At 44.5% G+C, this 14906-nt stretch overlaps 1 long non-coding RNA gene across 12 annotated transcripts in view; it reads left to right on the forward strand.

The window, feature by feature from the left end:
* Positions 1-14906, forward strand: part of LOC309656451 — a 73488-nt gene that overhangs the window by 8969 nt on the left and 49613 nt on the right. For 3 of the 12 annotated variants that reach the window (XR_014261350.1, XR_014261351.1, XR_014261352.1), the window contains exon 2: positions 11963-12227. The exons of 7 other annotated variants lie outside the window; for them this stretch is intronic. This is a non-coding gene — a long non-coding RNA (uncharacterized lncRNA). Of the gene's footprint in view, positions 1-6576; positions 6714-11962; positions 12228-12251; positions 14649-14906 lie in introns of those variants that run through there. 2 more of the 12 variants (XR_014261349.1, XR_014261360.1) reach the window with 2 other exon arrangements.

A 14906-nucleotide genomic window follows, 5' to 3' on the forward strand; every position in this document is an offset into this window, starting at 1 on the left:
TGTGCTCAGTGTTGGGACTCTGTGAACAGGTCAAGATCCCAATCGATGAAAGAGAATTGCTGTAATACCAAGTGCTAAGTCAAGGTCTCAGGGATTTCTTTCTTCTTTTTTTTTTTTTTGGAGAGAAAGGGCAGGGGGAGATCTATGAACCTTCTGAAATTACATGCAAAATTGTACCTACTTGTGCATTTCTGGGAAGAGAGTTCCTAGCTTTTATCAGCTCCCCGGAGGGGTCTGTGATCCCCCCAAACTGAGTAATATGGTGGCAAGTGCTGGGGGAGAACAGAATCTGAATTGAGAGGAGCAATTGGAAATATAGGGAGTGCATTATTCCATTAGTTCATTAATGCTACAGTCATTACAGTAATCATTTATTTTCTTCAGTGGTCTTTTACAATCTTTGGTAAAAACCGTAGCTTTTTTGGCAAGAAAAAAAGTCACAAGAAATTCAAGTCATGGTGTTTGACTTAAGAAGAAGTGAATCGGTTACTTCAACAGGAAGGAAGCTCGTTGGAGTAGACCCCATAGTTAAGAAGTCCCCTGCAAGCCCCCTGGAGGGTCTCCCCTCTCCCCACCAAGCCTGGGGCTCCCCCTGAGACCCACTTCCTGCAGCACCCCGCATGCATGGCTCTGAGTGTGATCGGCCGAGGAGGGTACTCTCCACTGAAATACAATTAACAATATGATGCTTTCCGAAATTCTGGCTCTGCACCACCCAAAATTTAGCCACATTCCACAAGATCCCACTATGCTGTGGTGTTGTCCCTGGCGAATCCCGTTTTTCTTAAGCACAAAAGTGATTAATTTGGTGCTTTAAAGTGAAGATTTCATTGTTTGCACCCCGAGAGTAGCAAAGGCTACAAAATTAATTAAGTTTTCCCTTTGTCTCTTTGATACATGAGAGATAACACGGAGGGAAATAAAACCAGTCTATTTTCTTTAACTGCATTTTCACATCCCTCTCTCTTCCTGTCTTCACTGATTGAAATGAGTGAGGTTTTGCACATAATTTCCAAAAATGCATAGATTACTCCCCCCGCCCCCCTTAAATCCCGAGACCTCGAGAGCCATCCACTCCTGATTCATTTTCCAGTTTTTCCCTCCACCATTCCATTCCCTCTTCCATTAAGGAAAGCTGCTCTTGCCTTCTAGCCAGAGATCCTATCCCAGCCATTTCCAGCTGCCTGTCCTTCAGGGGTTGGTTCTGCAATATAATAAATGAAGGGTCTTGGTTACTTGGTTTGGGTGCATTTCTTCCCGCTTTTCTGAATTGCGTGTAATTGGCTCTCCCCTGCCCCCTAGTGTCTAAGTCATATTGTAATGAATGATGAGTGTTAGAAGTCCTATTCTCCCTAGTATTTGGTGGGGGGAGGAGAAAAGAGAGGAAGAGGCGAGGAAGGGGAGAAGCAGAGAACACAGGTAGAGATGATGTGTCTGTGCAGATATAAGATTCAGGCTTCCTGTCTATTTCCTGCTCTCACAATTGGTTAAATAAAAATTGGCTCCAGAACCAAGCCCTAAATGGGCTAGAGTTCACTGTTCTGCCAGCAGAGGAGCAGCTATTTATTCACATTCTTTGTTCCCCATACTTAATCCGCAGCTGACTTCGCCCTTTGCTCCCAAATACACCATCTTCCTTAATTACCTCCTCTGCTGTGAGGCTGCTTGGGAAAAGAATTACAGATTGAGTTCATCCTACCCGAGGGTTCCTGTCCTTGTCTGGCACTTGCTCTGTGTTGCAATGTGTGAGGCTTGCGCTGGACACGGCTCAGAGGTGGACCCGGCCTCGGGGCCTCCAGACACGAAACTAGACATACAGGATACAAGTGAGGAATAATAAATAAATAACGGCGGAGGCAGAAATCGGTTTTAGTTTAAGTTTCTCAGGGCACCGACATCTGGAATGCAGGGACCATGTCTGGTTTTGGACGTGGTTCAGGTTTGGCCCTCCTTGGCTTGAATTTCTCTGAGCTGAGCCAGTCTACCTGGCTGCGGTGGTACTGTTTTCTTCAAAGAGAGTGAGCAGGCATGTTTCCGTTTCCATGCTTGGTGGCCGGGTCCAAACAACACGTGGGTGGTTGTACTGGATGAGCCTTGAGATCCTTTTCTACCTGGAGATTCTGTGATTCATTTAAAATGGGTGTGCGCCCCTGACAATTTGTTGGTGGTGATTTCCTCTCCTGGGTCTGGCTTCCTGTTGATTCTACTTTACCGAATATTGCTCAAATCCATTCATTATTTTCCTCCACCGGTTCTTCCTAAGTTCATATTTCATTTGCCTGAATGACTTGCAATGGTCTCTGCTATGGACTGAATGTTTGTATCCCCCTAAAATTCATGTGTTGCAGCCCTAACCCCCAATGTGATGGTATCAGGAGATGGGGCCTTTGGGAGGTAATTAGGTTTAGATGAGGTCATGTGTGTGGGGCCCCTATGATGGGATTAGTGCCCTTATAAGAAGAGAAAGAGATCAGAGCCTTCCGCCTCTGTGATGTGAAGATACAGCAAGAAGGTGGCCATCTACAAGTAGGAAGAGGGTTCTCCCCAGATGCTGAATCTGCCAGTACCGTGATCTTGGACTGCCCAGCATCCAGAACTGAGAGAAATAGATATTTGTAGTTTAAGCCACCCAGTCTATGGTATTTTGTTATAGCATCCCAAACTAAGACATTCCCCAAACTGATGTCTCTGCTTCCACACTGTGGTCCCAACCCTCATACACATTAAAATGCATGTTAAAATGCATAGATTTAATAAATTAATGCTTTTACACACATACTCACACACACAAAAAATCAACACTTATCAAAGAAAGTATAAGAGTTTCTCTTTATGTCCTCAGAGCAAGAAGGAGCTCTTAAGTAAGTTGCAAAAAGCATCAAGTAAAAAGGAAAAAAAATGATAAATTTGGCTATATTGAAATTAAAACTTATGTGGAATAAGAAAGATACTTACACCAAGAGGCAAGCCACAGACTGGGAGTAGATATTTGTAACTCATAATCAACAAAGGAACACTTTCTAAAGTATGTAAAGAACTCCTATGAATCAACAAGAGTAAACAAACCAATAGAAAAAGTGGTAAAGATATGAACAGGGAATTCAGAAAAGAGGACATTTGTGTTGCTAATAAATACATGAAAAGATGTTCAACCTAACCAGAAATCAGGAGAATGCCAATGAAGGGCTTCCCTGGTGGTCCAGTGGTTAAGAATCCGCCTTCCAATGCAAGGGACATGGGTTCCATCCCTGGTTGGGGAACTAAGATCACACATGCTATGGGGCAACTAAGCCCACGCACCACAACTACTGAGCTCAGGCGCCTCAACTAGAGAGAGCCCACGTGCCGCAAACTACAGGGCCTACGCTCCCTGGAGCCCACGCGCCACAACTAGAGAGAGAAAACCTGTGCGCCACAACTAGAGAGAAGCCCAGGCTCTGCAAAGAAGAGACCGCGCACCGCAACGAAAGATCCTGAGTGCCAAAACTAAGACATGACGCAGCCAAAAAAATAAAATAAATATTTTTTTAAAACTGCATGTGTAGCTTGGTTTCACTTAACAAAAAAAGAATGCAAATGAAAATGTGACACCATTTTATATCCACCAGATTGGCAAAAATTAAAAGTCCAGTGAGACCAAATGTTGTTAGGAGTGTGGGGAAATTGGGGTTGTCTTATGCTAATGGCAGGAATAGAAATTAGTAAAGCCATTTTGGGGAGGGATTGAATGCTCTCTAGTAAAGATGGATATATCCTCCAATTCTTATTAATTCCTCTCCTAGGGGGATGTATGTACAAAGAAAGAGTCATATATCAGGATATTTGTAATAGCTGCAAGTTGGAAATAATTTAAATTTCCATCAAAAAGGAGGTGGGAAAATACAGGTTGCACAGTCACATCATGGAATGCTATATAGCAGTTACAATGATAGAACAAGTCAATGTCTCCAGTTGAAGGACCGTGAAAACATAATGTTAAGAGAATTAGTGTTTGATGGGTATGGAGTTTTAATTCAGGAAGAGGAAAAAGTTCCAGAGATGGATGGGTTGGTGATATTTGCACAACAAAATGAATGTAGTTAATGCCATTGAACTGTATACTTAAAATGGTAAATTTTAAGTTATATCTATTTTACCACAATTTAAGGGGAAAAAACCCCCCCATAATGAACAGAATTAAGCACACCACGAAATGCATTAGATGATGTGCTCATGACATTTAAAAATATTAAATAATCATAACTAAATAAATAAAGCATTAAACATTGAATATGTATATATATATGACCAATTCCTAAAGACAAAGATGAGAAGGAATCACACCGAATGAAGATATGCTTGCCTGCTGGGAGGGAGAGGAGGAAAGGCTGAGGCGGTAGCTGTGGTAGAATTCTATCTGTGACATTTTATTAAAAAAAAAAATCTAAGAAAACTCATTAAATGTTAAAACAAAATAGGTGTTACACCCATCTCGACATTGTTCCGTCTGAAGACGGGGGCAGTCTCTCCCTCTGTGATCGGGCTTTTATGTGTCCTGTGCTCTCTGGCCTTGCATCTGTTCAGGACCAGCTCTTAGCCTTATATTTCTGGAGGTCCTTTTATGTCTCAGGCACATTGCTAGGCGCTGGGAACTCCATGATGAACAGAACAGGCATGGGTCCTACTCTTAGACAGCATTTTCCTCCCAGGGATGTTCTCGCACAACGGTTTTCAAAGAGAGGCGCCTGGACCATCAGCATCCGCCTGGCCTCGGCACGTACTGGAAATGCAAATTTGGGGGCACCACCCCAGGCCTGTTAACTCAGATGCTATGGGGGTGGGGCCCCGTATGGGGCGCTTTCACGAGCCCTCCAGGCGATTCTGGTGCACGCTCGAATTTGGAAATCATTGCTCTTATATAAAGAAGAGAATGTTATCTCCTTTGTACACTCAGTCTGAGGTGGAGGTGGGCAGGGGGTGTCCCTCCAAAAGTTGCCCATGTCCCAAGGTGTTCCAGAGGTGAAGAAAATGCCCTTTCATCACGGTTGCATACACCACCCCAGTTCTGGTGCCCGCTGCCCTGGGGCGCTTGGGCCTCCCTCCCCTGTCCCCTCCCCACGCTCAGCCTTGGGGCTGTGCCTGGTTTCCCAGTCAGACGCAGCCTCCATGGACCCTCCCTCGAAGCTGCTCGCACCAGGTCCTCTGTCTACATATGTCCGAACTCCTGGGGCTGACTGAGTTCAAGTCATTTTCCCAGAAGTACTACAGCGCCCAAGGGCAAGTTGGACGCAGTTGGATACCTGGGTACCGGAATGTCTGTGCTCCACCGGCCCACGGACACTCCATCCCAGCTCCTGCCTGGTCAAGATGTCCTACTACTCTCCTTAGTTTCACGTTTAAGACCCTCAGTGACCTGACCCCATCTGCCTTTTTCTCTCTCCCTCCTGAAAGAAGACTCTGGAAAAAACAGCACTTTTCCTTGCTCATAGAAGATATTCACACTTTCCTGTCTCAGAGGCTTGTATTTTATCTTATTTTATTTGGATTTCTTCTGTCCGGAGTAGTTTCTATATATGACAACTCCACTCTCCCCACTTCAACCCCCAAACATACTTATCATTTCAGATCAGCCTCAAATGCCATTTCCTCTCTCTCTCTAGCTGGAGGCGATCGCTTCTTCCTTCGTGCTCTCTTGGTCCAAGGCTTTATCGGCTTCTGTAACCTGCCATTTATCTCTCCCATTTCATTTTGTATTCCAGTGTTTTATGTATTTGTCGTATTAAGTCATGAACTTAGCTTATTGTCTTATTCAGACATCTTAGTCGAGATGATTCCTTTAACGAGGCTGAGCATACTTTCAAGCTCAGGTGATATCAACAAGGCTATTGTCCCAAAGTGTCTAAGACGTGGTCTTCTGTCCTCAGATTACTGGAGGACTAGAGGGGGAGACAGATACCTTGTTTACACAAGGCGACAGAGTTCAGGATAGGGTGATGTGTTTGCCTGGAGGAGAGAGAGACTGATTCTGCCTGTGAAGGCGTTGGAAGCGGGAAGGGTTGACGGAGAAGGTCTGACTGGAAGGCATCAGAGTGAGGAGATCTCATTACAAGAACGTGTAAGAGGACGGGAGGCTGAAACAGGGCAAAGATGTCCTCCCCATTTTCGAGGAGAAAAGACAGAAAGGTATAGATGGCAAAGAAGAGGGGTAAGTACAGTTTTTCACAGAAGCCAAGGGAAGAATATGTTTCTGTAGGAATGGAGTTAGAATCAGCACCAAAAGTTAAGTAGGGAGATGCCCTTGATACAAGGTCATCCTTACTGCCAGACTTTTTGCAGGAACTACAGGAGGTACCTGACCTGAGAACAAAGGTAATTAATTGCCTTGCAGGATCTCCCGTGGAAACTGAAGGCACCTCTTTGAATTTAAGGCTTGGTTGCTATTTGAACTTCATTATTTGCATGATTTAGAGTGGTGTTTTTTCAATCTACGGACTGTAGGTATATTTAAGATATATATTTTTCCCTTTAGAAAGAGTCTATAGTAATTAAGTGGAGAAGCGCTGAATTACAATTTTCCTCCCGGTGTGTTTTGTGCAGTCTCACTCTGGCCAGTAGGAGGCAGCATAACCTAATGCTCTGAGTCAGTATCCTTGTTGCTGGAGTCGGCTCTGGCCCAGGGAAGGAGGCTTCCCTCTGTTCTGTGCTTCCGTTTCCTTCTCTACCTTCTGAAAAAGGTAGGAACTAACTAATAGCCAAACACCTTCAAAACGTTAAATGATCTGGGGGTGCCGGGTAGAAATCACAGCTGAATATAACCCCAATCTCTCTCTGACTTGGCCCTGAAATCTGAAAAGCTCAAAGCTTTTTACAAGGGAGTCTTGTTCCCATTTCTGCAAACGGAAACTCTAGTATGTAAATTCACAAAAGACAAGGATGTCCAGTATGTAGATGTAAGTAAACTAAAATAAACATCACAGCAAACTTCCACCTGTAGGTATGAAAAAGTGGAAAAGCAAGGGTTTTTCTGGCCGTTTCCATTTCCATTTTGTTACTTTAATACTCTAAAATTGTTTAAAACAATTATATTACTTTTGAATATATTAAAGCAGTCATTTGTCTGTTGCAAACACTGTACATTACTCTCTGCAAGAGCTGAAATGTTAGGTCTGATGTATTATATTTGCAAGTCCCTCCACTTCCCAGAGGCAGCAAAGCATAGTGGAGACGCATACCAGCCCCTCCCTCCAGCTGTGTGACCTCAGAGAGGTGGTCCAACCTCTCTGATCTTCCCAGCACCTATGAAATTGGACTGGTCATAATAGTACCAACTGGGTAAGCTTGTTGGTGAACATGAAACAAGAGCCTGGCACATAGTGGACATTCAGTAGATATTTCAGTAAGTTATTAGTGGCTGGATATTTGGTCCCTGATCTAGAATATGACGTGGGGCATTGGATTAGGTACCATCCAAATATCAGGTTCTGTGGGATATAGTGAAATGATAAAATGTACTTTCATTTTGGTTTTGTTAAAACCACCCTCACGTTGAACACCGACAGAAAAGTTACTCTGCTGATCTTGACCATGTTAAAGCGGTCAGGATCACGAGCTACATCCTCAAAAGGCCTCAACTGCTTTTTCTCTCCCCATAAGTGAATTTCTTTGGGAGGTGCACTTCTGGGCTGAGCACTGCAGCTACTGTCATTCACTAAACAGGATTCCAAGCCGCTCATGGGAATTAATGGACATGATTATGTTTTGGGGACCTGTGAAGGAGAATCAATATACAACTAGAACAAGATACCATGTGAAAAATGGTTGTGTGGTCATATGTGTTTGGAAACCCTGCATACTACAGTCTCCTCCTAGAGATTCACCGTGTGCTGCCATGTATTAAAAGCTCCAAGTAGCTCTGTCCAATAGAAATGGGACATGAGCCGCAGGTGCAACTTAAAATTTTCTAGCAGCCACGTTAAAAAAGGAAAAAAGGAACAGATGAAATCGATTTTAATAATATATTTTATTGAACCCCATTTACCCAAAATAGTACCATTTCAACCTGTAACCAATATTTTAAAAGAGTTTAAATTATCTCAGTCTTTGATAGACGACACGTATTTTAACACCTAGCGCACTTCTCAGTTGGGATTAGTCACGTCTCAGTTGGGATTAGTCACGTCTCAAGTGCTCTGGGACCACACGGAGCTAGCAGTTACGTGATGTAGTATGACTCAGGCTCAGAGAATCCGTGCTTGGAGGGAACCCCAATAGAACCTGAAAAGGCCCCAAGAAGTTACAGGGAGAATAATGGAAAAGAATAGAAGGCGCATTTAGGTTAACTTAAAAGCCAAGATCTTAGAAGAGAGACTGTCCAGAAAAGGCTTAAATGACAACAACTTAAGTTAGGGTTAAAAACTGACCAATATCAGCATTTTTCTTAAAACCCCAGGCAGAGATGGGCAGAGGCACCTATGGTCCAGGTGAGGAGGTGGTATGGTCTTGTGTTTACTGACCGCTCTGAATTCTTCTTTAATCTTGTGTTTCTCTGCTTCTGGGTGTCTATAGGTGGAGGCTGGACGGTGATTTTTTTTAAATCTTCAAATCACGTACGTTAGCAGCAGCCACTTCTCAAACTCTTTAGCAAGAGGCAATTTTTGTTCCCCGTCTCATCCCACTTTTGTGGTCCCAACCTTTTCACTGTGTCTGCGAGCTGGCGTTCTCTTCACTCCCCATACCGACTCCCCCAACTTCGTCTCATCTTCGGGCCAGCTCTCTTCCCCCAGACAGAAGAAGCCACAGACTTGAAATATTTGGTCCCCTCCTGACCTGTTGTGAAATAGTTCCTCTCACGTGCCTCTGTAAAAAAAAAACGTTTTATGATCCCACGTATTAATCCATGTGGTTCTTTATCAGTGCCGCATAATTGTACCATGAACCGCAGCCATAAGTTAAAGACCTTCTCGAAACTCTCAGTGATTGCTCTGGACAGTAGTGTAGGAGGGAAGATGGCAGAAGTTTAATCAGAGACTAGGAGTCTTTCAGGAGACCATCCAACCTACCTCAGGACTCATCCAAAGGCTGCTTGCTTTTCCCTCCCAAGCTTTTCGCTTGATCCAAGGTCTGTTAACAATTTGACAGTCAAATCCCCCTCTCGGGTTACGGAATGGGTATCTCCTTTTGTCGTGAAAGGGGGTGTGTAATTATTCCGTCCAGGTTCAGACACCTGATCCCAGCTGGTAGATCCCCCAAGGATACTCCTTCAGCACTAAGCTCCCAAGTTACCTTCTCAAGTGGGCAGTGCCACGTAACCAAACCGGCCATCCGATTGCCCCTCCTGGAAGGCAGCAAACATCTGCTGGGCTCCGAGGACTGTGTTTTATGTAAACACGCCCAGCTCACTCCATCATCTGGAGACGTGTGTGGAGAGACAGGCAATCGAGTTGGGACCACATGCTTTCGATAATCTTTTGGCAAGTGAGCGTTTCCCGAAGCCAGGATTTGTCACTATCCTTTCTCTTTCTTAGCTGTGAGAAAAATAGATACATGTTTTGCTGGTTGCACTTTTTGAAAGTCACTTGTCTGTTTTTTGGTGCCCGAAATGACTTCCAAGGCTATGAATGTCGATTTTGGTTACTTTCCCTCCTGTGGTTGAGGTGACTTTCCTTCTACAGTGGGAGAGGAAAGATGGGCAGGAAATATGACCTAAAATGACCAAGACAGATTGTAGTTTAGGGCAGAGGGCCCATTCTCCTGTCTGGGCCTGTCTACACCGCCAGCCTGGGCGCCTGCAACTTCCTGCTGCTTCACCCTTATCCTCCCAGCTAACGTTTGCTCTCAGGAGCTCATCAAGGTGATTTATACCTTAGTTTTTGGGTTTTTTTTTTTTTTGCTGTAATACATATATCATAAAATTCACTCCTTTTAAGTGGTTTGTTAGTATATTCCAACATTGTGCAACCATTACCGCTAACTCCAGAACATTTTCATCACCCCTAAAAGAAACTCTGTGTTTAACAGTCATTCCCCTCACCCCCAGCACTAAGCTACCTTCTGTCTCTAGAGCTAGGCCTCTTCTGGACATTTCCTATAAAAGGAATCCTACAGTATGTGAGTTTTGTGTCTGGCTTCTTTCACTTAGAAGAATGTTTTCAAGGTTCGTCTATGTTGTAGCATGAATCAGTACTTCATTCCTTTTTATGGCTGAAGAATATTCTGTGTTCCTCACTTGGTTTATCCACTCATCCGTTGATGGACATTTGTGTTGTTTCCACCTTGAGGCTAATATGAATAATACTGTCATGAACATTCCTGTACAGGTTTTTGTGTGGCTATAAATGTTTTCATTCCTCTTGGTTATATACTTTGGAGTGGAATTGCTGGGTCGTGTGGGAACTATGGTTAACTTTTTGAGAAACTGCCAAACTGTTCTCCAAATTGGCTGCACCATTTCACATTCCACCAGCAATATCTGAGGGAGCCATTTCTCCACATCCTCACCAATGCTGGTTACCGTCTGCCTTTTTGGTCACGGTCATAAGTGTGGATGTGAAGTCCTATCTCATTGTGGTTTTGATTTGCATTCCCCTGATGACTAATGACGTTGAGCATCTTCTCATGTGTTTATTGGCCACTTGTATGTCTTTGGAGAAATGTCTCTTCAAATCCTCCTCCCATTTTTCAACTGGGTTGTCTTTTCATTGTTGAGCTATAAGAGTTCTTTATGTATTCTGGATACCAGACCCTTACCAGGTATGAGATTTGCAAATATTTTCTCCCATTTTGTGGATCATCGTTTTACTTTCTGGATAGCTTCCTTGGAAGCCAAAAAAATTTAATCTTGATGAAACCTGATGTATCTATTTTTTTATGTGGTGCCTGTGTTTAGGATATTTTTATGCTACATCACCTCTTTGAGTGTACTTATGTCTTAAATTTTACCTTTAGTTATAGAATGACAGTCTTTGCCTTTGGTTAAAATAACGTAAGCCTAAGGATCAAGTAGGCAAGGATTTTGAGGGGCAGGGAGATCACTCAAACCACCTGCGTGTTAGAAAGCTTAATATTGAGATAGGTACCTCGTGTGTGTGTGTGTGTGCGCGTGCGCACGCGCACAGATCAGCATTGCTTGAGGGCCTGACAAATGACACAGGACTGAAGTGAAAGTCGACTTGCAGACTAGGATGGAAACTGAGAGTGAGAACACCAGCCGTCACACGTCTGTGGTTCACCCCAGTTCCAGTTCTTCTCAGGCCGAGCTGGAGATGATGCCTATAAACAGGGTCTCCTGCCGCGCCCCCCCCCCCATTTATCACGTTATCCTTCCGCCTGTAATACTCACATCACCATCTTCATCCTCCCAGACCCGTCTCAAACGCAGCCCCTACAGAGGGGCACTGGAGCCTAGACCCTCGGTCAGACTGTGTTTACACTTTTTATTTGCACACTTATCATACTCTGTTTTGTGCACTCCTGTGCCCACACCCTCCTTGAGAATCTCCAGTTGGACGGGGCTGGGGTCTTCTTCGCCTCCGCATCTGGGGTGGGGGGGTCGGGCCTTGAACACTGGGTTCTCGGTTAGCACTTGTGGCCTTGACCTGAACAACCTCTGCTGACTGGTTCTCAGAGCCACTTTATCTAACATAAACTTTTGTCAAATATGCCTTTCATCTTCATAGTCTTCTAGTTATTTTATTTTTTATTTTTTGGCTGTGCCACGGCCCTCGGGATCTTAGTTCCCTGACCTGGGGTGGAACCTGTGCCCCCTGCAGTGGGAGCACAGAGTTCTAACCACTGGACCGCCAGGGAAGTTCCTCTTCTAGTTATTTTAAAAACATACACACAGAAAACCCTTTTAAGGCGTATGGCAAGAGTTTCAGATTATACACCACTTGGACCCATTAAAGAATTAATACAAAAATTAAAGATCAATATCAGGTGGGCTTCCCTGGTGGGGCAGTAGTTAAGAATCTGCCTGTCAATGCAGGGGACACGGGTTTGAGCCCTTATCCGGGAAGATCCCACATGCCACAGAGCAACTAAGTCCATGTGCCACAACTACTGAACCTGCGTGCTGCAACTACTGAAGCCCGCGCGCCTAGAGCCTGTGCTCCGCAACAAGAGAAGCCACCACAATGAGAAGCCCGCGCACCACAACGAAGAGTAGTCCCCGCTCGCCGCAACTAGAGAAAGCCTGCGCGCAGCAATGAAGACCCAACGCAGCCAAAAAAAAAAAAAAAGATCAATATCAGGTGAGTTCTTACGCCCTGTGTCTGCCTGTCTGTCTGTCTGTCTCTCTGTCTATATATATACATGTATTTTAATCAAAGTAAAATTCATATAATGTAAATTAACCACTTTACAGTGAACAATTCTGTGTCATTTAGTACATTCTCAATGTTGTGCAAACGCCACCTCTATCTAATTCCAAAACATTTCCATCACTCCTCAAAGAAACCCCACTCCCAATCACTCCCCATTCCCTCCTCCCCCAGCCCCTGGCAACCACCCATCTGTGGGCCCTTTCGGTGGATTCCCCGATTCTGGACAATTCCTATAAATAGAATCATGCAGTCAGTGACCTTTTGTATCTGGCTTGTATCCTCTAGCATAATATGTATATATTTTTGGCCATGCCAAGGCGTGCAGGAACTTAGTTCCCAGACCAGGGATCGAACCCATGCCCCCTGCAGCGGAAGCACGGAGTCCTAACCACTGGACCACCAGGGAAGTCCCTAGCATAGTATTTTGAGGTTCATCCATGTTGCAGGATGCCTCAGTACTTCATTCCTTTTCATAGCTGAATAATATTCCATTGTGTTGCCCTCCTAATTTTTTAAAACAAAGTTCAGGTTAATTACCTATATCCATAAACGAATAGACCAACTCTCTCACCCAGCCCCTCCCAGTGTTATGTAACCACAGCCTGACGGGCGGAATATTACACTAACAGGATTGGACCTCTTCATCACTGTAGTCAAAGCTGACTCTAATTAATCAGATAATGTAAGCTGTTCCAATTTAATTCCACTCAAATAACATCATGAAATTTGGGCACTAGGAAGGATTAGTGGCAGAAGAAAATAAACATGAGTGAAGCTTCTGAACAGACTTGATTCTGGCTGGAGGCGTGTGCCGCCCCCCTGGTCCACCGACCTATCACCGTCATCAAACTCACAGCCTGCACGCTCTTCCAGTGGGGAAAACACTCCCTGCCCTAGAGTTACTGGGACTCTGAAACGCTGTGATTCTGTAGGTCCTTACTTTGTTTCTGCCCCAAAGGGCTCACATTTCTTGATATTGGAATGTTTAGGGAGACCCTTAATTGGGAAATCAGGGGGACCATTAGCTCAGGAGCACCCCCTGGAGGCAATGCGGACAGGGTTTGAATTCCGTGGAACCCTCGCGGCTAAAGCAGGAGATGGTCACAAGAGCAAGCTTGTGGATGAACCACAGGGCACAGACATCTGGGGCACAGGATGTGGGTTCTAACTATGGCTGCAAACGTTGAGCTGCCTTTGGGTCTCTCCTTGCTTCAGTGTCTTTCATTCTTCTGCTCAGGGATAGTGGGAGAAATCAGGGAGAAGAAACCAAGGGGTCCCCACTATGAAGGTTAAGGAGCAGAATAGACTTTTTTTTTTCAACAGTTTCAGTGGCGGCTACATGAATGAGCTGGAGAGGGAAGAACAGTGAGATTACAGAACTGCACAAGGGAACTGAATCGAGTCATTTGGAGATTGGATCAGAGAAGGAAAAGCATTCATCTCTCAAAGCTGCAGTGTATTCAACTGAAAAATGGGAATGCTAATCAGAAAGCACTGCTCTCTGTAAGGTGCCAGTAGAAAATGTCAGCACGGTTGCACTTATTGGAGGAACCATTGAAGGGTATCAGGAGGTGCCCCCCCCCCGCCCCAAATATGCCACTTTGGCATAAGGATTATGTTGAGCTGAAGGCAACTGAGAATCAACAGATGCAGGAAGAATTCTCTGGCCTCCCCTTATCCACCTAGAGCTGGGCATAAATTTCCCTTGGTGACAAGAGTCCCTCTCTCCTGTACCAGGAAGAGAACGACTCATATCACCAGAGAGAGAGAATCGGCACCGAGATGAGGCTGCATAAACAGACTTTACTGAAATAACCCTTATCTTCCATTAGCTCTTCCACGTACATCCTAGCCGCTTCCCCACAATTTATTGTGCCTCGAAGCCCAAACCCCCTTTCCTTTGTTAAAATGATATATATGCCCCCGAGTCTAATCAACTCTTTGAGTTTTAGTTCTTTTCTTTTTTTTTTTTTTTGATATTTATTTATTTTAGCTTCGCTTGGTCTTAGTTGCGGCATGCAGACTTCTTAGCTGCAGCAAGCAGGCAGCATCTAGTTCCCTGACCAGGGATCGAACCCGGGCCCCCTGCATTGGGGCTGCAGAGTCTTACCCACTGGACCACCAGGGAAGTCCCGAGTTTTAGTTCTTTTCTATAAATTCCCATGCATGTAAAATATTAGTAAAAACTGTATGCCTTTTCTCCAATTATTTTGTCTTTTGTTAGTGTAATTTGCAGGCCCCCGGTGACAGAGTTTAAGAGGATAGAGGAAAGGTTTTTCCTCCCTGACACCGTGTGTCCTGCAAGATGGGCAGATGACCCAGAGGAGTGCTGCTGTTTTGCCATTAGAGGTGAGGGGGACTTCTCGCAATTTGATTCAATGCCTTGGCATCGTGGGATTTTGCCAAGGCTATTTTTGTGATGACTGTCCACCAGAATTGCTTGGTAAATACCTGTTGACCGACTGGCTGATGGCATGCTAACGGCAATTCGCAGAGAACAGCTTTTCTTCTGATGAGTTTTAGTCACAGACCTAGAATAGAAAAGCGATAGAAGCAGTCAGATGTTAAGTTGAGACTTGGGAGAAGAGACGAAAAACTGCTTACTGA

The sequence above is a fragment of the Balaenoptera physalus genome, assembly GCF_965194825.1.
Source record: "Balaenoptera physalus genome assembly, chromosome: 2".
Classification (NCBI taxonomy): domain Eukaryota; kingdom Metazoa; phylum Chordata; class Mammalia; order Artiodactyla; family Balaenopteridae; genus Balaenoptera; species Balaenoptera physalus.